This window comes from Ambystoma mexicanum, chromosome 7q, assembly GCF_040938575.1.
Source record: "Ambystoma mexicanum isolate Mex_15411 chromosome 7q, UKY_AmexF1_1, whole genome shotgun sequence".
NCBI lineage: Eukaryota > Metazoa > Chordata > Amphibia > Caudata > Ambystomatidae > Ambystoma > Ambystoma mexicanum.
This window is the reverse complement of record NC_090941.1, coordinates 1,098,893,126-1,098,915,658: the sequence shown is the minus strand read 5'-3', so window position 1 is coordinate 1,098,915,658 and position 22,533 is coordinate 1,098,893,126. Positions and strand designations below refer to the sequence as shown.

General features: G+C 56.7%; 11 non-coding genes and 3 pseudogenes across 11 annotated transcripts; all 14 read right to left on the bottom strand.

Annotated features, from left to right (window-relative positions):
* Positions 1–5,287: 5,287 nt before the first annotated feature.
* LOC138529467 (U1 spliceosomal RNA) lies at positions 5,288–5,451 on the bottom strand. Its single transcript, XR_011284804.1, has one exon. It is a non-coding gene; the product is annotated as a U1 spliceosomal RNA (small nuclear RNA).
* An 866-nt stretch (positions 5,452–6,317) lies between these two features.
* LOC138528949 (U1 spliceosomal RNA) lies at positions 6,318–6,455 on the bottom strand (annotated as a pseudogene).
* A 1,826-nt stretch (positions 6,456–8,281) lies between these two features.
* LOC138529444 (U1 spliceosomal RNA) lies at positions 8,282–8,445 on the bottom strand. The gene has a single exon (XR_011284781.1). It is a non-coding gene; the product is annotated as a U1 spliceosomal RNA (small nuclear RNA).
* Positions 8,446–9,311: 866 nt separating this feature from the next.
* On the bottom strand, positions 9,312–9,449 carry LOC138528948 (U1 spliceosomal RNA; annotated as a pseudogene).
* Positions 9,450–11,275: 1,826 nt separating this feature from the next.
* Positions 11,276–11,439, bottom strand: LOC138529344 (U1 spliceosomal RNA). Its single transcript, XR_011284681.1, has one exon. It is a non-coding gene; the product is annotated as a U1 spliceosomal RNA (small nuclear RNA).
* An 885-nt stretch (positions 11,440–12,324) lies between these two features.
* LOC138529343 (U1 spliceosomal RNA) lies at positions 12,325–12,488 on the bottom strand. The gene has a single exon (XR_011284680.1). It is a non-coding gene; the product is annotated as a U1 spliceosomal RNA (small nuclear RNA).
* Positions 12,489–13,353: 865 nt separating this feature from the next.
* Positions 13,354–13,517, bottom strand: LOC138528903 (U1 spliceosomal RNA). The gene has a single exon (XR_011284302.1). It is a non-coding gene; the product is annotated as a U1 spliceosomal RNA (small nuclear RNA).
* Positions 13,518–14,383: 866 nt separating this feature from the next.
* Positions 14,384–14,547, bottom strand: LOC138529478 (U1 spliceosomal RNA). The gene has a single exon (XR_011284814.1). It is a non-coding gene; the product is annotated as a U1 spliceosomal RNA (small nuclear RNA).
* An 866-nt stretch (positions 14,548–15,413) lies between these two features.
* Positions 15,414–15,577, bottom strand: LOC138529342 (U1 spliceosomal RNA). Its single transcript, XR_011284679.1, has one exon. It is a non-coding gene; the product is annotated as a U1 spliceosomal RNA (small nuclear RNA).
* Positions 15,578–16,443: 866 nt separating this feature from the next.
* Positions 16,444–16,581, bottom strand: LOC138528947 (U1 spliceosomal RNA; annotated as a pseudogene).
* A 1,826-nt stretch (positions 16,582–18,407) lies between these two features.
* LOC138529341 (U1 spliceosomal RNA) lies at positions 18,408–18,571 on the bottom strand. The gene has a single exon (XR_011284678.1). It is a non-coding gene; the product is annotated as a U1 spliceosomal RNA (small nuclear RNA).
* An 866-nt stretch (positions 18,572–19,437) lies between these two features.
* On the bottom strand, positions 19,438–19,601 carry LOC138528902 (U1 spliceosomal RNA). The gene has a single exon (XR_011284301.1). It is a non-coding gene; the product is annotated as a U1 spliceosomal RNA (small nuclear RNA).
* Positions 19,602–20,461: 860 nt separating this feature from the next.
* LOC138529443 (U1 spliceosomal RNA) lies at positions 20,462–20,625 on the bottom strand. The gene has a single exon (XR_011284780.1). It is a non-coding gene; the product is annotated as a U1 spliceosomal RNA (small nuclear RNA).
* Positions 20,626–21,491: 866 nt separating this feature from the next.
* Positions 21,492–21,655, bottom strand: LOC138529340 (U1 spliceosomal RNA). Its single transcript, XR_011284677.1, has one exon. It is a non-coding gene; the product is annotated as a U1 spliceosomal RNA (small nuclear RNA).
* Between the last annotated feature and the right edge of the window lie 878 nt (positions 21,656–22,533).

Sequence of the window (22,533 nt, the reverse complement as noted above, 5' to 3'; positions counted from 1 at the left end):
GACTGACACAGCGCAACCTTCCTGTTCATCAACAAAAAGGCAAAATCTCTTAGTATAATCAGGTGTGCCTAAGGCCGGTGCGTGGCATAGAACATCTTTCATAGCTGTCAGGGCTTTTTCCATCTCAGGTGTCCATTCTAATGGGCCGTTTTCTTGTACTTCTTTTAAGGCTTTTAGCATGGGCTGGATCAATACAGAGAATTCAGGAATCCAGTGCCTACAGTAGGATAAAACACCAATTATCCTTCGGAGACCCTTTGCCGTGTCTGGACCTTTTATGGACTGTATCAAAGCAATGCGATCAGTAGACAGGGTTCGCCCCTCTTCGGACAGCTCAAAGCCTAAATAATGGACCTTTTGTTTTACATACTGCATTTTGGCTAGGGCTACCTTGTGCTTATTCTCTGCTAAGTGCATTAGCACCAATCTGGTCACATAATGGCATTCCTCTTCGGTGGCTGCACATAATAGCAAATCATCAACATATTGTATCAGAGCAGTGTTAGCGGGTAGGGCTAGGTTATCCATCTGTGTTTTTAGTGCTTGGCTGAATATGGCGGGACTTTCTGTATATCCCTGCGGGGCTCTAGTAAATCGATACTGTCTATCTCGAAGAGTAAAACTAAACAGGTACCTGCTTTCTTCGGCAATAGGAATGCTGAAGAAGGCATTTTTCAAATCAATTACCGTAAACCATTTTGCTGTTTTGGGAATTAAAGTGAGTACACTTGAAATATTAGGGACAACTGGATATCTGGGTTCTACTATTTTGTTTATTTCTCTTAAATCAATAATAAAACGATAGGGTACGGCTTCATCACCTTTCTTGTGTACTGGAAGGATCGGAGAGTTACAAGGGCTATCATTTGTTGGCTCTACCACCCCTAACCGTATCATGTCCTGTACTATTTGATATAGTGCCTGCTCTCCCTCGTGTGATATGCGATATTGTTTTATCCTGGGCAACCTGGCACCGGGCTTTAGTTTGATTACTACTGGGGAAACATCCAACACTCCTACATCATTCCCATGAGTGGCCCATAGTTCATTCGGGATGTCTTGGAGTTCCGGGGGCAGGGTTTGCATTACTCCTATCATACTCATAGGTTTGCTTATGGTCATTCTCACTCCCTGGGGGGAGCAATATATTGTGGCCCCTAGCGTTTTTAATGCATCAATACCTAACAAGTTTTCTGGGCAGTGATTGGTCAACAGCCACCCATTCTCCCATTTTACCCCATGAAGTTCCGCTTCTACTATTTCACTTACAGGAGTCTTTATTGGATTTCCCCCAAATCCAACTGATACCTTGCTTTTATCCGATAATGGGACAGCGGGGACGGCTCTGATATTCACGGAACTGTTTCCAGCTCCTGTGTCTACCAGACATCTCAAGTTTCGGTGGGGGCCGATCCTAATAGAGGCATAAGGCCCCCTTTGGTCTATAGGAACCTGCACCACTCCCGCTATCTCATTCCGGCATCCTCAGGACATATCGCTTGTGTTATCCTGAAAATCATCGCTATAGTATACCCCTTCTCCACATTCTTCACCCTGGCATACACCTTGTACTTGTGGTGTTTGTTGTGGCTGATACAGTAGATTGGGGGGAGGCGGGGCCGGCCAGGGAACATCCCCTCTTGCTTGTCCGTCAAAGGCATTGGGTTGAGGGGGTTTAAACATTCTATTGTCTTGGTTGCCGTACCCACCAGTCCTTTTTCCTGGGGCAAATGTTGTCTGTGAAGGGGGCCGTACGCCCCTTCCTCTCCCACCACTCTGGGGACACTGGGATTTCCAGTGTCCGGGTCTCTTGCAGAAGGCACATACATCTTGGGGTAGCCCATCACTCCTCCCATATAGCGCACCTCCTTGCACTGTACCTCTTCCTGTCCCTTGGCCCCCTATCATGTTGCTGCTATAGCCCTGTGACGGGCCGTTATTATTGTAGTTATACCTGCCTTGGGGCCCTTGATGCAACTGTTGCATCAACACTTTGGTTTTTAAATCCTTCTCTTGTCGTGCCTTTTGTTGTCCCTTTACTCTTTCCCCTCTTTCATAATACCTGGCCATTTCGAGGAGATCCCGGGGGTTTCTAGTCATCCATGTACTTTCTGCCCTCCTAATGTTCTCCTGAATTGGCCCGTGGAGCCCCTCTACAAAGTTTGTGGCAAAGTACCGTTGGCCCGTTTCAGACCCTATCTCTAGCCCACTGTGCGCTTTGAATGCTGCTTCATAACGCAGAAAGTACTGTGCTACCTCCTCACTTGCACCCTGTATCACAGCGGACAGTTTCTCCACATTCACATCAAATGGGGGTAACACCTTTTCTAGAGCCCTCAGGACTGCCATGCCATGCCCCCTTAGGGGTTCAGGATATTCCTCATGCAGTTTTCTATTTTTGCTCGCATCCATTACATCTTTCCATTTTATTGTTTCATTGTCTTTGGCACGAAAGGGGGTCCATATTTCTTCTGGGACAATGGCTAACAATATGTTATCTACATCCTCTACGGTAAATAACCCTGGTCTGAATAACTTTCCCACTTCTTTGTAGAATCCTGCCGGGTCTATACGGGGGTCGGGGATGGACTTGGTGATATGCATTAATTCAATTCGGGATAAAGGGACATACACATAGGTGCGCATCATGTTACCAGTGGCTGCCTCTATGGTGGGTTGGCACTCTCTCATTGGCATTAATAGTGACTTTTCTGTATTTGTTTGTTCACTCACAAGGGCCTGCACTGGTGATGAAGCAGAGGACTGGTGACTAAGAGTTTTCTCTTTTATTTTTTTATAATCTTTTAATAGTTTCTCCACCTTAGCCATCCTCCATTCTTCCGCCCCTGAATCATCCACTCTTATATTAGATAGCAGTTTCTTATCCAATTCCGTCCTAATCCTATTCCACTGGGACACATATCTAGGCTCCTTTTCCTCTTCTATATCATCCACCCTAATAAGAAGATATTTAATTACGTTTACTTGTATAGGCCAGCCAAGGCCCTCCATCAGACTCACCAGGGTGGACATGGACTGCGAGTGTATGGATGCTATCATACGATTAGCTACGTTTTGGCCCGCCTGGTCTGCATCTTTGAGTTTAGCCTCTCTTTCCCTCACCTCTCTTTCCCATGCCCTCTTTTCCTTCTCCCATTCAACACTGCCCCTTATGACTTCCTCTATTATGTCTGACATACATCCCCATAACTGAACACTGGACGCAGTCACTGGTAGTAACGCGACAGCGTCCTGATATGCTGAGGGCAGATCCGCAGTACTCTGTCCTCTCAATTTACAGTTACCCTCATGAAAGGTATATAGTTTAGTGGCCACTGTCCTAAATTCCAAAGGTGTCAAACACCCCAATTGGTCCCGTAGGCTGTCATTGAGGGGTGTGCCATACAGCCCGGTCATAAGGATTTGCAAGTCTCCATCTCTATCCTTTTCTACAGTAGTCGTTCTCCTATGGTCTATCAACCTATCTGGGTTTCCATACTTCATTGGGAATTCCACCCTTTCACCCTCACTGTCTGCCGGTGGAGCTGTAGCTCCTGGAAACAATAATTCAGTCGTTGTTTGTTCTGCTTCTAGCCCTATCACATCTTCATATCGAGGCACCGGCACGGCAGGATACATACCCCCACTGTTCTTAATCATCATATGTCTATCCAACTGATCTAGCCTCTCACCCTTCTCTTTTATCTCTAGATCATGTAATTTTTGATTTACCGTTCTCTTCTGCTCCTTTGCTTTTTGTTTGTTCTGAGCATTGCGCCTGCGCATTGCTTCTACCCTCCATAGTCGTATAGCCTCAAACTGTGCGGGTCTGACCCGTCTTTTACTAATTCTATTTCTACTTTGGATATGTGGTCCACATCAAAGGACCCGGTGTCTGGCCATTTATGCTCAATCAAATCTTTTGTGTATTCGGACCATTCTTTTAAGAACAATGTTGAATTCAATCCATGTTTAATCAACATATCAAATGCAGGGGTTCCTTCAAGAGGGGCATAGTGTCTCTTGCCTATACCACTCTTGCTGGAAGCCGCTTGACCCATTTTGTTGGTATACCGCAATTGCCTAAAACACTCACCTTTCCCAAATATGCACCTATTGGTTAACAATAATAATACATCCTCCTGGCGTATCTAACATATCATATCATCATTTCAACATTACTTCTTCATAGACGGACTTACCACCGTCCTCTTCACAAACCCTGAATCATTATTTCCTTATTCCATCATGCATCCGTCCATACCACTTATCTTAAGGGTCCCGCCAGAGTGTTCCGGACCCGAAGGGCGACAGCCTGCTGTTCCACCGCCGACGGAGCCGGAAAAACAAGGATGACGCGTTGGTTGCAATCAAAGGTGCGGATTCAGTTGTTGGGGCCCCGTGATCAATTCCTTCTCCGGTTCCGCCGCGGCGTTCCTCACCCAGTGACGGACTGTCGCTCCTTCGCGTCCCACTTCTGACACCAAAATTGTGGGTGCGATTTCTCGCCGTCCATAACCAGTACAAGAGGGACCCTGCAATAACTCAGACAGAAAAGAGCCAAGTTAACATTACTTTATTAATGCACAAGCATTCGCGAATGGGCAGCAAGTTCAAACGTCTCGCAAAGCAAGTCGTCAAAGTGCCGCCCTTTGCCCTGCACATCGTGGTCCTTTTATACCCATCTGTTTTACATTGTCATACATTGCTGCACATAGATTATGTCCACCACAAGGCGGTTCCTCCCAGTCATGACTTTGCATCAACGGTCAACAGTTCAACATCTGCTATTGTGGTTTCCTGTTATCTGTTATTCGCTCTCTCTCGTGCCCTTCTGTGTATCTCTGTGCACGAGGCTGTGCTTACTCATTCCTTCCCCACCCGTAATCTGCAGATAGTTTTAGCAGGCTCAACATGCTTCGACATACAGTGACCAAACACAATTCTTCTGTTAAAACAAGTTCTTGCCAGGTCAGCAGGTCTCTTTCTAGTTTGCAATTGCTATTCATATATGGCCATTAAACGCCACCGTATAAAAGAGAAGGCCTCTTCTTTTAGCAAAAAGTACATTCTTTTAACGCATATGATGATTAGTACAAACTCCAAGTGTGAGCACAACATTACATATGTATGCGTACCTTCAAATCCATCAGGCCTGTGGACCCCTGAACGGCCCAGGGCTGGCCCTCTTGACTGCAGCAAAATAAACTCTGCTGCACGAGCTTGGGCCCTGTGTGCAAACAACCTGACTCGCACACTAAACTCTTTCTTTCTTTCACCAATAAATCAGGGGAAAGCGCGAACGCAGTCCCCCACTACCAGAAATAATGCAGTCAAGAATCCCGCATTTGGGGACATCGCAGGGGTCAGCAAATCCGATGTGCAATGGATGAGCCTCACCCTGGGAGCTCTGCCTTGCTGATCACAGATGCTCCCCTGCCAGGTAAGTATGAGTTGCGAGCCAGAGGGCAGGGCTTGGGCCTGTTCTGGAAGCCCCGCTAAGCGAGGGTGAGAAGGCCGGCCCTGACCCAGCCCCAGCCCTCCCGGAAGCCCTGAGCGTCTGCGGAGCTGCCTGTCCCACGTGCAGGGGGAAGCTCCGGCAGGCAGAGCCCAGCAGAAGAGGCACATTGTGGCACAGTTCATGTCTCCCACCAGGCCCTGCTCGGCCTGAGATTTGCATAAATTCGGACCTGGCTGCCAGCCAGCAGGCCCAGTCGGAAAGCGAGCAGGCCTGGCGCAGTGGGCCCACTGGCCCGTCGGCCCCAGGCGGGTCCATGGCCCTCCTGAGCCGACAGGTCACCCCGCTTAACAAGAGCGTCTCGGGTGGGGTGCCCCCCGCCAGGACACGGCAAGGCCCGATCGTGCCCGATCGGTGCTCGGACGGGGCGGGCGGCAGCGGCGGCCGGGAGCCAGTTTCACCCCTGCCCCCAAAACCCCAGGAGCTGGCTGGGCCTTCCTTAGGTTGGAGGGCCTGGGCGCGAAAGCAGAGCCCGGGCAGGGCAGGCTGGCTTCAAGAACTACCGGGGCACCTGATATCATGGGGCGCACAAGTCTGGGGTTAGGCACCTGTGCACTTCACCCCTCCAGTGAATGCTGGCCCTCTTGACCGCAGCAACATTCAGGGGCCCAACCTACACATGACACACATGACTTTCACATTTTTTTATTTCACCAATCCATCAGGCCTGTGGACCCCTGAACGGCCCAGGGCTGGCCCTCTTGACTGCAGCAAAATAAACTCTGCTGCACGAGCTTGGGCCCTGTGTGCAAACAACCTGACTCGCACACTAAACTCTTTCTTTCTTTCACCAATAAATCAGGGGAAAGCGCGAACGCAGTCCCCCACTACCAGAAATAATGCAGTCGAGAATCCCGCATTTGGGGACATCGCAGGGGTCAGCAAATCCGATGTGCAATGGATGAGCCTCACCCTGGGAGCTCTGCCTTTTTTTTTTTTTTTTTGTAAAAATATCTTTATTAAGTGCTTAAAGATGATACAAGGGTAATAAATTCAATTCAATAAGAAGACTTTTGTGGCAATTACATTCCCCCCTCAAAGCAGAAGGGGTGGTTTCAATTTTACTTTGGGCATTTGGGTGGGTACATATATATTTTCTGTTCAGAGTCTGTGGTTTACAAAGTGTTCGTGTTTTGCCTGAGTAGGCAAAGAGTTCTCTTTTTCTTTATTTTATTTTTGGATGATTGCCTGGGCTGGGGGTTTTACTCAGGGCCCCCATCTTCCAGGCTGTCCTTGATTTCGTAGTCTCTTAGCAGGCCGTGGACCATCCTGCGACAGGCTTCGGTTGTCAGCAGCTCATCATTGAGGACCAGGCGTTTCCTTGCGTAGAGGAGAATGTCCTTCAGGCAGCAGAGGATCCTCCAGCAGTTCTGGATTGCCTCTACTGTGTGGGTCTGTGCAAAGAGTCCATACAGCACAGACTGGTGTATAATGTCTTGGGGCGGGATGTGAGCACTCAACTCAGTGTTCAGGGCCCTGCGCAGTTTCCTTGCAAAGGGGCATGCCCAGAAGAGGTGGTACGCTGTTTCCTCTGCCGGGCACCCCCTTGGGCAGCTCCTGTGTGGGCAGAGGCCCCGTCTGTTCATGAATGCTCGCACAGATAGTGCCCCCCTCACCGTCAGCCAGGCGATGTCCTTGTGAATATTCAGGAGTTTGTTTGATGCCACATTTTCCCACACCTGGGTAACTGTGGCCGCTGGCAGGTCCTCAATGGGATCTGTGGTGTCTTGGGACCGGATCAGGTTGTGGATTGTCCTTGGGTTCCACAATGCAGGCACCACCCCCTGAAGGCCAAAATCTGTGATGAACTTTTCCATCTCCCTGTAGTACCAAGGGAGCGTCCAGTTGTACGGGGCCTGCCTTGCTGATCACAGATGCTCCCCTGCCAGGTAAGTATGAGTTGCGAGCCAGAGGGCAGGGCTTGGGCCTGTTCTGGAAGCCCCGCTAAGCGAGGGTGAGAAGGCCGGCCCTGACCCAGCCCCAGCCCTCCCGGAAGCCCTGAGCGTCTGCGGAGCTGCCTGTCCCACGTGCAGGGGGAAGCTCCGGCAGGCAGAGCCCAGCAGAAGAGGCACATTGTGGCACAGTTCATGTCTCCCACCAGGCCCTGCTCGGCCTGAGATTTGCATAAATTCGGACCTGGCTGCCAGCCAGCAGGCCCAGTCGGAAAGCGAGCAGGCCTGGCGCAGTGGGCCCACTGGCCCGTCGGCCCCAGGCGGGTCCATGGCCCTCCTGAGCCGACAGGTCACCCCGCTTAACAAGAGCGTCTCGGGTGGGGTGCCCCCCGCCAGGACACGGCAAGGCCCGATCGTGCCCGATCGGTGCTCGGACGGGGCGGGCGGCAGCGGCGGCCGGGAGCCAGTTTCACCCCTGCCCCCAAAACCCCAGGAGCTGGCTGGGCCTTCCTTAGGTTGGAGGGCCTGGGCGCGAAAGCAGAGCCCGGGCAGGGCAGGCTGGCTTCAAGAACTACCGGGGCACCTGATATCATGGGGCGCACAAGTCTGGGGTTAGGCACCTGTGCACTTCACCCCTCCAGTGAATGCTGGCCCTCTTGACCGCAGCAACATTCAGGGGCCCAACCTACACATGACACACATGACTTTCACATTTTTTTATTTCACCAATCCATCAGGCCTGTGGACCCCTGAACGGCCCAGGGCTGGCCCTCTTGACTGCAGCAAAATAAACTCTGCTGCACGAGCTTGGGCCCTGTGTGCAAACAACCTGACTCGCACACTAAACTCTTTCTTTCTTTCACCAATAAATCAGGGGAAAGCGCGAACGCAGTCCCCCACTACCAGAAATAATACAGTCGAGAATCCCGCATTTGGGGACATCGCAGGGGTCAGCAAATCCGATGTGCAATGGATGAGCCTCACCCTGGGAGCTCTGCCTTGCTGATCACAGATGCTCCCCTGCCAGGTAAGTATGAGTTGCGAGCCAGAGGGCAGGGCTTGGGCCTGTTCTGGAAGCCCCGCTAAGCGAGGGTGAGAAGGCCGGCCCTGACCCAGCCCCAGCCCTCCCGGAAGCCCTGAGCGTCTGCGGAGCTGCCTGTCCCACGTGCAGGGGGAAGCTCCGGCAGGCAGAGCCCAGCAGAAGAGGCACATTGTGGCACAGTTCATGTCTCCCACCAGGCCCTGCTCGGCCTGAGATTTGCATAAATTCGGACCTGGCTGCCAGCCAGCAGGCCCAGTCGGAAAGCGAGCAGGCCTGGCGCAGTGGGCCCACTGGCCCGTCGGCCCCAGGCGGGTCCATGGCCCTCCTGAGCCGACAGGTCACCCCGCTTAACAAGAGCGTCTCGGGTGGGGTGCCCCCCGCCAGGACACGGCAAGGCCCGATCGTGCCCGATCGGTGCTCGGACGGGGCGGGCGGCAGCGGCGGCCGGGAGCCAGTTTCACCCCTGCCCCCAAAACCCCAGGAGCTGGCTGGGCCTTCCTTAGGTTGGAGGGCCTGGGCGCGAAAGCAGAGCCCGGGCAGGGCAGGCTGGCTTCAAGAACTACCGGGGCACCTGATATCATGGGGCGCACAAGTCTGGGGTTAGGCACCTGTGCACTTCACCCCTCCAGTGAATGCTGGCCCTCTTGACCGCAGCAACATTCAGGGGCCCAACCTACACATGACACACATGACTTTCACATTTTTTTATTTCACCAATCCATCAGGCCTGTGGACCCCTGAACGGCCCAGGGCTGGCCCTCTTGACTGCAGCAAAATAAACTCTGCTGCACGAGCTTGGGCCCTGTGTGCAAACAACCTGACTCGCACACTAAACTCTTTCTTTCTTTCACCAATAAATCAGGGGAAAGCGCGAACGCAGTCCCCCACTACCAGAAATAATGCAGTCGAGAATCCCGCATTTGGGGACATCGCAGGGGTCAGCAAATCCGATGTGCAATGGATGAGCCTCACCCTGGGAGCTCTGCCTTTTTTTTTTTTTTTTTGTAAAAATATCTTTATTAAGTGCTTAAAGATGATACAAGGGTAATAAATTCAATTCAATAAGAAGACTTTTGTGGCAATTACATTCCCCCCTCAAAGCAGAAGGGGTGGTTTCAATTTTACTTTGGGCATTTGGGTGGGTACATATATATTTTCTGTTCAGAGTCTGTGGTTTACAAAGTGTTCGTGTTTTGCCTGAGTAGGCAAAGAGTTCTCTTTTTCTTTATTTTATTTTTGGATGATTGCCTGGGCTGGGGGTTTTACTCAGGGCCCCCATCTTCCAGGCTGTCCTTGATTTCGTAGTCTCTTAGCAGGCCGTGGACCATCCTGCGACAGGCTTCGGTTGTCAGCAGCTCATCATTGAGGACCAGGCGTTTCCTTGCGTAGAGGAGAATGTCCTTCAGGCAGCAGAGGATCCTCCAGCAGTTCTGGATTGCCTCTACTGTGTGGGTCTGTGCAAAGAGTCCATACAGCACAGACTGGTGTATAATGTCTTGGGGCGGGATGTGAGCACTCAACTCAGTGTTCAGGGCCCTGCGCAGTTTCCTTGCAAAGGGGCATGCCCAGAAGAGGTGGTACGCTGTTTCCTCTGCCGGGCACCCCCTTGGGCAGCTCCTGTGTGGGCAGAGGCCCCGTCTGTTCATGAATGCTCGCACAGATAGTGCCCCCCTCACCGTCAGCCAGGCGATGTCCTTGTGAATATTCAGGAGTTTGTTTGATGCCACATTTTCCCACACCTGGGTAACTGTGGCCGCTGGCAGGTCCTCAATGGGATCTGTGGTGTCTTGGGACCGGATCAGGTTGTGGATTGTCCTTGGGTTCCACAATGCAGGCACCACCCCCTGAAGGCCAAAATCTGTGATGAACTTTTCCATCTCCCTGTAGTACCAAGGGAGCGTCCAGTTGTACGGGGCCTGCCTTGCTGATCACAGATGCTCCCCTGCCAGGTAAGTATGAGTTGCGAGCCAGAGGGCAGGGCTTGGGCCTGTTCTGGAAGCCCCGCTAAGCGAGGGTGAGAAGGCCGGCCCTGACCCAGCCCCAGCCCTCCCGGAAGCCCTGAGCGTCTGCGGAGCTGCCTGTCCCACGTGCAGGGGGAAGCTCCGGCAGGCAGAGCCCAGCAGAAGAGGCACATTGTGGCAAAGTTCATGTCTCCCACCAGGCCCTGCTCGGCCTGAGATTTGCATAAATTCGGACCTGGCTGCCAGCCAGCAGGCCCAGTCGGAAAGCGAGCAGGCCTGGCGCAGTGGGCCCACTGGCCCGTCGGCCCCAGGCGGGTCCATGGCCCTCCTGAGCCGACAGGTCACCCCGCTTAACAAGAGCGTCTCGGGTGGGGTGCCCCCCGCCAGGACACGGCAAGGCCCGATCGTGCCCGATCGGTGCTCGGACGGGGCGGGCGGCAGCGGCGGCCGGGAGCCAGTTTCACCCCTGCCCCCAAAACCCCAGGAGCTGGCTGGGCCTTCCTTAGGTTGGAGGGCCTGGGCGCGAAAGCAGAGCCCGGGCAGGGCAGGCTGGCTTCAAGAACTACCGGGGCACCTGATATCATGGGGCGCACAAGTCTGGGGTTAGGCACCTGTGCACTTCACCCCTCCAGTGAATGCTGGCCCTCTTGACCGCAGCAACATTCAGGGGCCCAACCTACACATGACACACATGACTTTCACATTTTTTTATTTCACCAATCCATCAGGCCTGTGGACCCCTGAACGGCCCAGGGCTGGCCCTCTTGACTGCAGCAAAATAAACTCTGCTGCACGAGCTTGGGCCCTGTGTGCAAACAACCTGACTCGCACACTAAACTCTTTCTTTCTTTCACCAATAAATCAGGGGAAAGCGCGAACGCAGTCCCCCACTACCAGAAATAATGCAGTCGAGAATCCCGCATTTGGGGACATCGCAGGGGTCAGCAAATCCGATGTGCAATGGATGAGCCTCACCCTGGGAGCTCTGCCTTGCTGATCACAGATGCTCCCCTGCCAGGTAAGTATGAGTTGCGAGCCAGAGGGCAGGGCTTGGGCCTGTTCTGGAAGCCCCGCTAAGCGAGGGTGAGAAGGCCGGCCCTGACCCAGCCCCAGCCCTTCCGGAAGCCCTGAGCGTCTGCGGAGCTGCCTGTCCCACGTGCAGGGGGAAGCTCCGGCAGGCAGAGCCCAGCAGAAGAGGCACATTGTGGCACAGTTCATGTCTCCCACCAGGCCCTGCTCGGCCTGAGATTTGCATAAATTCGGACCTGGCTGCCAGCCAGCAGGCCCAGTCGGAAAGCGAGCAGGCCTGGCGCAGTGGGCCCACTGGCCCGTCGGCCCCAGGCGGGTCCATGGCCCTCCTGAGCCGACAGGTCACCCCGCTTAACAAGAGCGTCTCGGGTGGGGTGCCCCCCGCCAGGACACGGCAAGGCCGTGAAGGCAAGGCCCGATCGTGCCCGATCCGGTGCTCGGACGGGGCGGGCGGCAGCGGCGGCCGGGAGCCAGTCTCACCCCTGCCCCCAAAACCCCAGGAGCTGGCTGGGCCTTCCTTAGGTTGGAGGGCCTGGGCGCGAAAGCAGAGCCCGGGCAGGGCAGGCTGGCTTCAAGAACTACCGGGGCACCTGATATCATGGGGCGCACAAGTCTGGGGTTAGGCACCTGTGCACTTCACCCCTCCAGTGAATGCTGGCCCTCTTGACCGCAGCAACATTCAGGGGCCCAACCTACACATGACACACATGACTTTCACATTTTTTTATTTCACCAATCCATCAGGCCTGTGGACCCCTGAACGGCCCAGGGCTGGCCCTCTTGACTGCAGCAAAATAAACTCTGCTGCACGAGCTTGGGCCCTGTGTGCAAACAACCTGACTCGCACACTAAACTCTTTCTTTCTTTCTTTCACCAATAAATCAGGGGAAAGCGCGAACGCAGTCCCCCACTACCAGAAATAATGCAGTCGAGAATCCCGCATTTGGGGACATCGCAGGGGTCAGCAAATCCGATGTGCAATGGATGAGCCTCACCCTGGGAGCTCTGCCTTGCTGATCACAGATGCTCCCCTGCCAGGTAAGTATAAGTTGCGAGCCAGAGGGCAGGGCTTGGGCCTGTTCTGGAAGCCCCGCTAAGCGAGGGTGAGAAGGCCGCCCTGACCCAGCCCCAGCCCTCCCGGAAGCCCTGAGCGTCTGCGGAGCTGCCTGTCCCACGTGCAGGGGGAAGCTCCGGCAGGCAGAGCCCAGCAGAAGAGGCACATTGTGGCACAGTTCATGTCTCCCACCAGGCCCTGCTCGGCCTGAGATTTGCATAAATTCGGACCTGGCTGCCAGCCAGCAGGCCCAGTCGGAAAGCGAGCAGGCCTGGCGCAGTGGGCCCACTGGCCCGTCGGCCCCAGGCGGGTCCATGGCCCTCCTGAGCCGACAGGTCACCCCGCTTAACAAGAGCGTCTCGGGTGGGGTGCCCCCGGCCAGGACACGGCAAGGCCCGATCGTGCCCGATCGGTGCTCGGACGGGGCGGGCGGCAGCGGCGGCCGGGAGCCAGTTTCACCCCTGCCCCCAAAACCCCAGGAGCTGGCTGGGCCTTCCTTAGGTTGGAGGGCCTGGGCGCGAAAGCAGAGCCCGGGCAGGGCAGGCTGGCTTCAAGAACTACCGGGGCACCTGATATCATGGGGCGCACAAGTCTGGGGTTAGGCACCTGTGCACTTCACCCCTCCAGTGAATGCTGGCCCTCTTGACCGCAGCAACATTCAGGGGCCCAACCTACACATGACACACATGACTTTCACATTTTTTTATTTCACCAATCCATCAGGCCTGTGGACCCCTGAACGGCCCAGGGCTGGCCCTCTTGACTGGAGCAAAATAAACTCTGCTGCACGAGCTTGGGCCCTGTGTGCAAACAACCTGACTCGCACACTAAACTCTTTCTTTCTTTCACCAATAAATCAGGGGAAAGCGCGAACGCAGTCCCCCACTACCAGAAATAATGCAGTCGAGAATCCCGCATTTGGGGACATCGCAGGGGTCAGCAAATCCGATGTGCAATGGAGGAGTCTCACCCTGGGAGCTCTGCCTTGCTGATCACAGATGCTCCCCTGCCAGGTAAGTATGAGTTGCGAGCCAGAGGGCAGGGCTTGGGCCTGTTCTGGAAGCCCCGCTAAGCGAGGGTGAGAAGGCCGGCCCTGACCCAGCCCCAGCCCTCCCGGAAGCCCTGAGCGTCTGCGGAGCTGCCTGTCCCACGTGCAGGGGGAAGCTCCGGCAGGCAGAGCCCAGCAGAAGAGGCACATTGTGGCACAGTTCATGTCTCCCACCAGGCCCTGCTCGGCCTGAGATTTGCATAAATTCGGACCTGGCTGCCAGCCAGCAGGCCCAGTCGGAAAGCGAGCAGGCCTGGCGCAGTGGGCCCACTGGCCCGTCGGCCCCAGGCGGGTCCATGGCCCTCCTGAGCCGACAGGTCACCCCGCTTAACAAGAGCGTCTCGGGTGGGGTGCCCCCCGCCAGGACACGGCAAGGCCCGATCGTGCCCGATCGGTGCTCGGACGGGGCGGGCGGCAGCGGCGGCCGGGAGCCAGTTTCACCCCTGCCCCCAAAACCCCAGGAGCTGGCTGGGCCTTCCTTAGGTTGGAGGGCCTGGGCGCGAAAGCAGAGCCCGGGCAGGGCAGGCTGGCTTCAAGAACTACCGGGGCACCTGATATCATGGGGCGCACAAGTCTGGGGTTAGGCACCTGTGCACTTCACCCCTCCAGTGAATGCTGGCCCTCTTGACCGCAGCAACATTCAGGGGCCCAACCTACACATGACACACATGACTTTCACATTTTTTTATTTCACCAATCCATCAGGCCTGTGGACCCCTGAACGGCCCAGGGCTGGCCCTCTTGACTGCAGCAAAATAAACTCTGCTGCACGAGCTTGGGCCCTGTGTGCAAACAACCTGACTCGCACACTAAACTCTTTCTTTATTTCACCAATAAATCAGGGGAAAGCGGGAACGCAGTCCCCCACTACCAGAAATAATACAGTCGAGAATCCCGCATTTGGGGACATCGCAGGGGTCAGCAAATCCGATGTGCAATGGATGAGCCTCACCCTGGGAGCTCTGCCTTGCTGATCACAGATGCTCCCCTGCCAGGTAAGTATGAGTTGCGAGCCAGAGGGCAGGGCTTGGGCCTGTTCTGGAAGCCCCGCTAAGCGAGGGTGAGAAGGCCGGCCCTGACCCAGCCCCAGCCCTCCCGGAAGCCCTGAGCGTCTGCGGAGCTGCCTGTCCCACGTGCAGGGGGAAGCTCCGGCAGGCAGAGCCCAGCAGAAGAGGCACATTGTGGCACAGTTCATGTCTCCCACCAGGCCCTGCTCGGCCTGAGATTTGCATAAATTCGGACCTGGCTGCCAGCCAGCAGGCCCAGTCGGAAAGCGAGCAGGCCTGGCGCAGTGGGCCCACTGGCCCGTCGGCCCCAGGCGGGTCCATGGCCCTCCTGAGCCGACAGGTCACCCCGCTTAACAAGAGCGTCTCGGGTGGGGTGCCCCCCGCCAGGACACGGCAAGGCCCGATCGTGCCCGATCGGTGCTCGGACGGGGCGGGCGGCAGCGGCGGCCGGGAGCCAGTTTCACCCCTGCCCCCAAAACCCCAGGAGCTGGCTGGGCCTTCCTTAGGTTGGAGGGCCTGGGCGCGAAAGCAGAGCCCGGGCAGGGCAGGCTGGCTTCAAGAACTACCGGGGCACCTGATATCATGGGGCGCACAAGTCTGGGGTTAGGCACCTGTGCACTTCACCCCTCCAGTGAATGCTGGCCCTCTTGACCGCAGCAACATTCAGGGGCCCAACCTACACATGACACACATGACTTTCACATTTTTTTATTTCACCAATCCATCAGGCCTGTGGACCCCTGAACGGCCCAGGGCTGGCCCTCTTGACTGCAGCAAAATAAACTCTGCTGCACGAGCTTGGGCCCTGTGTGCAAACAACCTGACTCGCACACTAAACTCTTTCTTTCTTTCACCAATAAATCAGGGGAAAGCGCGAACGCAGTCCCCCACTACCAGAAATAATGCAGTCGAGAATCCCGCATTTGGGGACATCGCAGGGGTCAGCAAATCCGATGTGCAATGGATGAGCCTCACCCTGGGAGCTCTGCCTTGCTGATCACAGATGCTCCCCTGCCAGGTAAGTATGAGTTGCGAGCCAGAGGGCAGGGCTTGGGCCTGTTCTGGAAGCCCCGCTAAGCGAGGGTGAGAAGGCCGGCCCTGACCCAGCCCCAGCCCTCCCGGAAGCCCTGAGCGTCTGCGGAGCTGCCTGTCCCACGTGCAGGGGGAAGCTCCGGCAGGCAGAGCCCAGCAGAAGAGGCACATTGTGGCACAGTTCATGTCTCCCACCAGGCCCTGCTCGGCCTGAGATTTGCATAAATTCGGACCTGGCTGCCAGCCAGCAGGCCCAGTCGGAAAGCGAGCAGGCCTGGCGCAGTGGGCCCACTGGCCCGTCGGCCCCAGGCGGGTCCATGGCCCTCCTGAGCCGACAGGTCACCCCGCTTAACAAGAGCGTCTCGGGTGGGGTGCCCCCCGCCAGGACACGGCAAGGCCAGATCGTGCCCGATCGGTGCTCGGACGGGGCGGGCGGCAGCGGCGGCCGGGAGCCAGTTTCACCCCTGCCCCCAAAACCCCAGGAGCTGGCTGGGCCTTCCTTAGGTTGGAGGGCCTGGGCGCGAAAGCAGAGCCCGGGCAGGGCAGGCTGGCTTCAAGAACTACCGGGGCACCTGATATCATGGGGCGCACAAGTCTGGGGTTAGGCACCTGTGCACTTCACCCCTCCAGTGAATGCTGGCCCTCTTGACCGCAGCAACATTCAGGGGCCCAACCTACACATGACACACATGACTTTCACATTTTTTTATTTCACCAATCCATCAGGCCTGTGGACCCCTGAACGGCCCAGGGCTGGCCCTCTTGACTGCAGCAAAATAAACTCTGCTGCACGAGCTTGGGCCCTGTGTGCAAACAACCTGACTCGCACACTAAACTCTTTCTTTCTTTCACCAATAAATCAGGGGAAAGCGCGAACGCAGTCCCCCACTACCAGAAATAATGCAGTCGAGAATCCCGCATTTGGGGACATCGCAGGGGTCAGCAAATCCGATGTGCAATGGATGAGCCTCACCCTGGGAGCTCTGCCTTTTTTTTTTTTTTTTTGTAAAAATATCTTTATTAAGTGCTTAAAGATGATACAAGGGTAATAAATTCAATTCAATAAGAAGACTTTTGTGGCAATTACATTCCCCCCTCAAAGCAGAAGGGGTGGTTTCAATTTTACTTTGGGCATTTGGGTGGGTACATATATATTTTCTGTTCAGAGTCTGTGGTTTACAAAGTGTTCGTGTTTTGCCTGAGTAGGCAAAGAGTTCTCTTTTTCTTTATTTTATTTTTGGATGATTGCCTGGGCTGGGGGTTTTACTCAGGGCCCCCATCTTCCAGGCTGTCCTTGATTTCGTAGTCTCTTAGCAGGCCGTGGACCATCCTGCGACAGGCTTCGGTTGTCAGCAGCTCATCATTGAGGACCAGGCGTTTCCTTGCGTAGAGGAGAATGTCCTTCAGGCAGCAGAGGATCCTCCAGCAGTTCTGGATTGCCTCTACTGTGTGGGTCTGTGCAAAGAGTCCATACAGCACAGACTGGTGTATAATGTCTTGGGGCGGGATGTGAGCACTCAACTCAGTGTTCAGGGCCCTGCGCAGTTTCCTTGCAAAGGGGCATGCCCAGAAGAGGTGGTACGCTGTTTCCTCTGCCGGGCACCCCCTTGGGCAGCTCCTGTGTGGGCAGAGGCCCCGTCTGTTCATGAATGCTCGCACAGATAGTGCCCCCCTCACCGTCAGCCAGGCGATGTCCTTGTGAATATTCAGGAGTTTGTTTGATGCCACATTTTCCCACACCTGGGTAACTGTGGCCGCTGGCAGGTCCTCAATGGGATCTGTGGTGTCTTGGGACCGGATCAGGTTGTGGATTGTCCTTGGGTTCCACAATGCAGGCACCACCCCCTGAAGGCCAAAATCTGTGATGAACTTTTCCATCTCCCTGTAGTACCAAGGGAGCGTCCAGTTGTACGGGGCCTGCCTTGCTGATCACAGATGCTCCCCTGCCAGGTAAGTATGAGTTGCGAGCCAGAGGGCAGGGCTTGGGCCTGTTCTGGAAGCCCCGCTAAGCGAGGGTGAGAAGGCCGGCCCTGACCCAGCCCCAGCCCTCCCGGAAGCCCTGAGCGTCTGCGGAGCTGCCTGTCCCACGTGCAGGGGGAAGCTCCGGCAGGCAGAGCCCAGCAGAAGAGGCACATTGTGGCAAAGTTCATGTCTCCCACCAGGCCCTGCTCGGCCTGAGATTTGCATAAATTCGGACCTGGCTGCCAGCCAGCAGGCCCAGTCGGAAAGCGAGCAGGCCTGGCGCAGTGGGCCCACTGGCCCGTCGGCCCCAGGCGGGTCCATGGCCCTCCTGAGCCGACAGGTCACCCCGCTTAACAAGAGCGTCTCGGGTGGGGTGCCCCCCGCCAGGACACGGCAAGGCCCGATCGTGCCCGATCGGTGCTCGGACGGGGCGGGCGGCAGCGGCGGCCGGGAGCCAGTTTCACCCCTGCCCCCAAAACCCCAGGAGCTGGCTGGGCCTTCCTTAGGTTGGAGGGCCTGGGCGCGAAAGCAGAGCCCGGGCAGGGCAGGCTGGCTTCAAGAACTACCGGGGCACCTGATATCATGGGGCGCACAAGTCTGGGGTTAGGCACCTGTGCACTTCACCCCTCCAGTGAATGCTGGCCCTCTTGACCGCAGCAACATTCAGGGGCCCAACCTACACATGACACACATGACTTTCACATTTTTTTATTTCACCAATCCATCAGGCCTGTGGACCCCTGAACGGCCCAGGGCTGGCCCTCTTGACTGCAGCAAAATAAACTCTGCTGCACGAGCTTGGGCCCTGTGTGCAAACAACCTGACTCGCACACTAAACTCTTTCTTTCTTTCACCAATAAATCAGGGGAAAGCGCGAACGCAGTCCCCCACTACCAGAAATAATGCAGTCGAGAATCCCGCATTTGGGGACATCGCAGGGGTCAGCAAATCCGATGTGCAATGGATGAGCCTCACCCTGGGAGCTCTGCCTTGCTGATCACAGATGCTCCCCTGCCAGGTAAGTATGAGTTGCGAGCCAGAGGGCAGGGCTTGGGCCTGTTCTGGAAGCCCCGCTAAGCGAGGGTGAGAAGGCCGGCCCTGACCCAGCCCCAGCCCTCCCGGAAGCCCTGAGCGTCTGCGGAGCTGCCTGTCCCACGTGCAGGGGGAAGCTCCGGCAGGCAGAGCCCAGCAGAAGAGGCACATTGTGGCACAGTTCATGTCTCCCACCAGGCCCTGCTCGGCCTGAGATTTGCATAAATTCGGACCTGGCTGCCAGCCAGCAGGCCCAGTCGGAAAGCGAGCAGGCCTGGCGCAGTGGGCCCACTGGCCCGTCGGCCCCAGGCGGGTCCATGGCCCTCCTGAGCCGACAGGTCACCCCGCTTAACAAGAGCGTCTCGGGTGGGGTGCCCCCCGCCAGGACACGGCAAGGCCCGATCGTGCCCGATCGGTGCTCGGACGGGGCGGGCGGCAGCGGCGGCCGGGAGCCAGTTTCACCCCTGCCCCCAAAACCCCAGGAGCTGGCTGGGCCTTCCTTAGGTTGGAGGGCCTGGGCGCGAAAGCAGAGCCCGGGCAGGGCAGGCTGGCTTCAAGAACTACCGGGGCACCTGATATCATGGGGCGCACAAGTCTGGGGTTAGGCACCTGTGCACTTCACCCCTCCAGTGAATGCTGGCCCTCTTGACCGCAGCAACATTCAGGGGCCCAACCTACACATGACACACATGACTTTCACATTTTTTTATTTCACCAATCCATCAGGCCTGTGGACCCCTGAACGGCCCAGGGCTGGCCCTCTTGACTGCAGCAAAATAAACTCTGCTGCACGAGCTTGGGCCCTGTGTGCAAACAACCTGACTCGCACACTAAACTCTTTCTTTCTTTCACCAATAAATCAGGGGAAAGCGCGAACGCAGTCCCCCACTACCAGAAATAATGCAGTCGAGAATCCCGCATTTGGGGACATCGCAGGGGTCAGCAAATCCGATGTGCAATGGAGGAGTCTCACCCTGGGAGCTCTGCCTTGCTGATCACAGATGCTCCCCTGCCAGGTAAGTATGAGTTGCGAGCCAGAGGGCAGGGCTTGGGCCTGTTCTGGAAGCCCCGCTAAGCGAGGGTGAGAAGGCCGGCCCTGACCCAGCCCCAGCCCTCCCGGAAGCCCTGAGCGTCTGCGGAGCTGCCTGTCCCACGTGCAGGGGGAAGCTCCGGCAGGCAGAGCCCAGCAGAAGAGGCACATTGTGGCACAGTTCATGTCTCCCACCAGGCCCTGCTCTGCCTGAGATTTGCATAAATTCGGACCTGGCTGCCAGCCAGCAGGCCCAGTCGGAAAGCGAGCAGGCCTGGCGCAGTGGGCCCACTGGCCCGTCGGCCCCAGGCGGGTCCATGGCCCTCCTGAGCCGACAGGTCACCCCGCTTAACAAGAGCGTCTCGGGTGGGGTGCCCCCCGCCAGGACACGGCAAGGCCCGATCGTGCCCGATCGGTGCTCGGACGGGGCGGGCGGCGGCCGGGAGCCAGTTTCACCCCTGCCCCCAAAACCCCAGGAGCTGGCTGGGCCTTCCTTAGGTTGGAGGGCCTGGGCGCGAAAGCAGAGCCCGGGCAGGGCAGGCTGGCTTCAAGAACTACCGGGGCACCTGATATCATGGGGCGCACAAGTCTGGGGTTAGGCACCTGTGCACTTCACCCCTCCAGTGAATGCTGGCCCTCTTGACCGCAGCAACATTCAGGGGCCCAACCTACACATGACACACATGACTTTCACATTTTTTTATTTCACCAATCCATCAGGCCTGTGGACCCCTGAACGGCCCAGGGCTGGCCCTCTTGACTGCAGCAAAATAAACTCTGCTGCACGAGCTTGGGCCCTGTGTGCAAACAACCTGACTCGCACACTAAACTCTTTCTTTCTTTCACCAATAAATCAGGGGAAAGCGCGAACGCAGTCCCCCACTACCAGAAATAATACAGTCGAGAATCCCGCATTTGGGGACATCGCAGGGGTCAGCAAATCCGATGTGCAATGGATGAGCCTCACCCTGGGAGCTCTGCCTTGCTGATCACAGATGCTCCCCTGCCAGGTAAGTATGAGTTGCGAGCCAGAGGGCAGGGCTTGGGCCTGTTCTGGAAGCCCCGCTAAGCGAGGGTGAGAAGGCCGGCCCTGACCCAGCCCCAGCCCTCCCGGAAGCCCTGAGCGTCTGCGGAGCTGCCTGTCCCACGTGCAGGGGGAAGCTCCGGCAGGCAGAGCCCAGCAGAAGAGGCACATTGTGGCACAGTTCATGTCTCCCACCAGGCCCTGCTCGGCCTGAGATTTGCATAAATTCGGACCTGGCTGCCAGCCAGCAGGCCCAGTCGGAAAGCGAGCAGGCCTGGCGCAGTGGGCCCACTGGCCCGTCGGCCCCAGGCGGGTCCATGGCCCTCCTGAGCCGACAGGTCACCCCGCTTAACAAGAGCGTCTCGGGTGGGGTGCCCCCCGCCAGGACACGGCAAGGCCCGATCGTGCCCGATCGGTGCTCGGACGGGGCGGGCGGCAGCGGCGGCCGGGAGCCAGTTTCACCCCTGCCCCCAAAACCCCAGGAGCTGGCTGGGCCTTCCTTAGGTTGGAGGGCCTGGGCGCGAAAGCAGAGCCCGGGCAGGGCAGGCTGGCTTCAAGAACTACCGGGGCACCTGATATCATGGGGCGCACAAGTCTGGGGTTAGGCACCTGTGCACTTCACCCCTCCAGTGAATGCTGGCCCTCTTGACCGCAGCAACATTCAGGGGCCCAACCTACACATGACACACATGACTTTCACATTTTTTTATTTCACCAATCCATCAGGCCTGTGGACCCCTGAACGGCCCAGGGCTGGCCCTCTTGACTGCAGCAAAATAAACTCTGCTGCACGAGCTTGGGCCCTGTGTGCAAACAACCTGACTCGCACACTAAACTCTTTCTTTCTTTCACCAATAAATCAGGGGAAAGCGCGAACGCAGTCCCCCACTACCAGAAATAATGCAGTCGAGAATCCCGCATTTGGGGACATCGCAGGGGTCAGCAAATCCGATGTGCAATGGATGAGCCTCACCCTGGGAGCTCTGCCTTGCTGATCACAGATGCTCCCCTGCCAGGTAAGTATGAGTTGCGAGCCAGAGGGCAGGGCTTGGGCCTGTTCTGGAAGCCCCGCTAAGCGAGGGTGAGAAGGCCGGCCCTGACCCAGCCCCAGCCCTCCCGGAAGCCCTGAGCGTCTGCGGAGCTGCCTGTCCCACGTGCAGGGGGAAGCTCCGGCAGGCAGAGCCCAGCAGAAGAGGCACATTGTGGCACAGTTCATGTCTCCCACCAGGCCCTGCTCGGCCTGAGATTTGCATAAATTCGGACCTGGCTGCCAGCCAGCAGGCCCAGTCGGAAAGCGAGCAGGCCTGGCGCAGTGGGCCCACTGGCCCGTCGGCCCCAGGCGGGTCCATGGCCCTCCTGAGCCGACAGGTCACCCCGCTTAACAAGAGCGTCTCGGGTGGGGTGCCCCCCGCCAGGACACGGCAAGGCCGTGAAGGCAAGGCCCGATCGTGCCCGATCCGGTGCTCGGACGGGGCGGGCGGCAGCGGCGGCCGGGAGCCAGTCTCACCCCTGCCCCCAAAACCCCAGGAGCTGGCTGGGCCTTCCTTAGGTTGGAGGGCCTGGGCGCGAAAGCAGAGCCCGGGCAGGGCAGGCTGGCTTCAAGAACTACCGGGGCACCTGATATCATGGGGCGCACAAGTCTGGGGTTAGGCACCTGTGCACTTCACCCCTCCAGTGAATGCTGGCCCTCTTGACCGCAGCAACATTCAGGGGCCCAACCTACACATGACACACATGACTTTCACATTTTTTTATTTCACCAATCCATCAGGCCTGTGGACCCCTGAACGGCCCAGGGCTGGCCCTCTTGACTGCAGCAAAATAAACTCTGCTGCACGAGCTTGGGCCCTGTGTGCAAACAACCTGACTCGCACACTAAACTCTTTCTTTCTTTCTTTCACC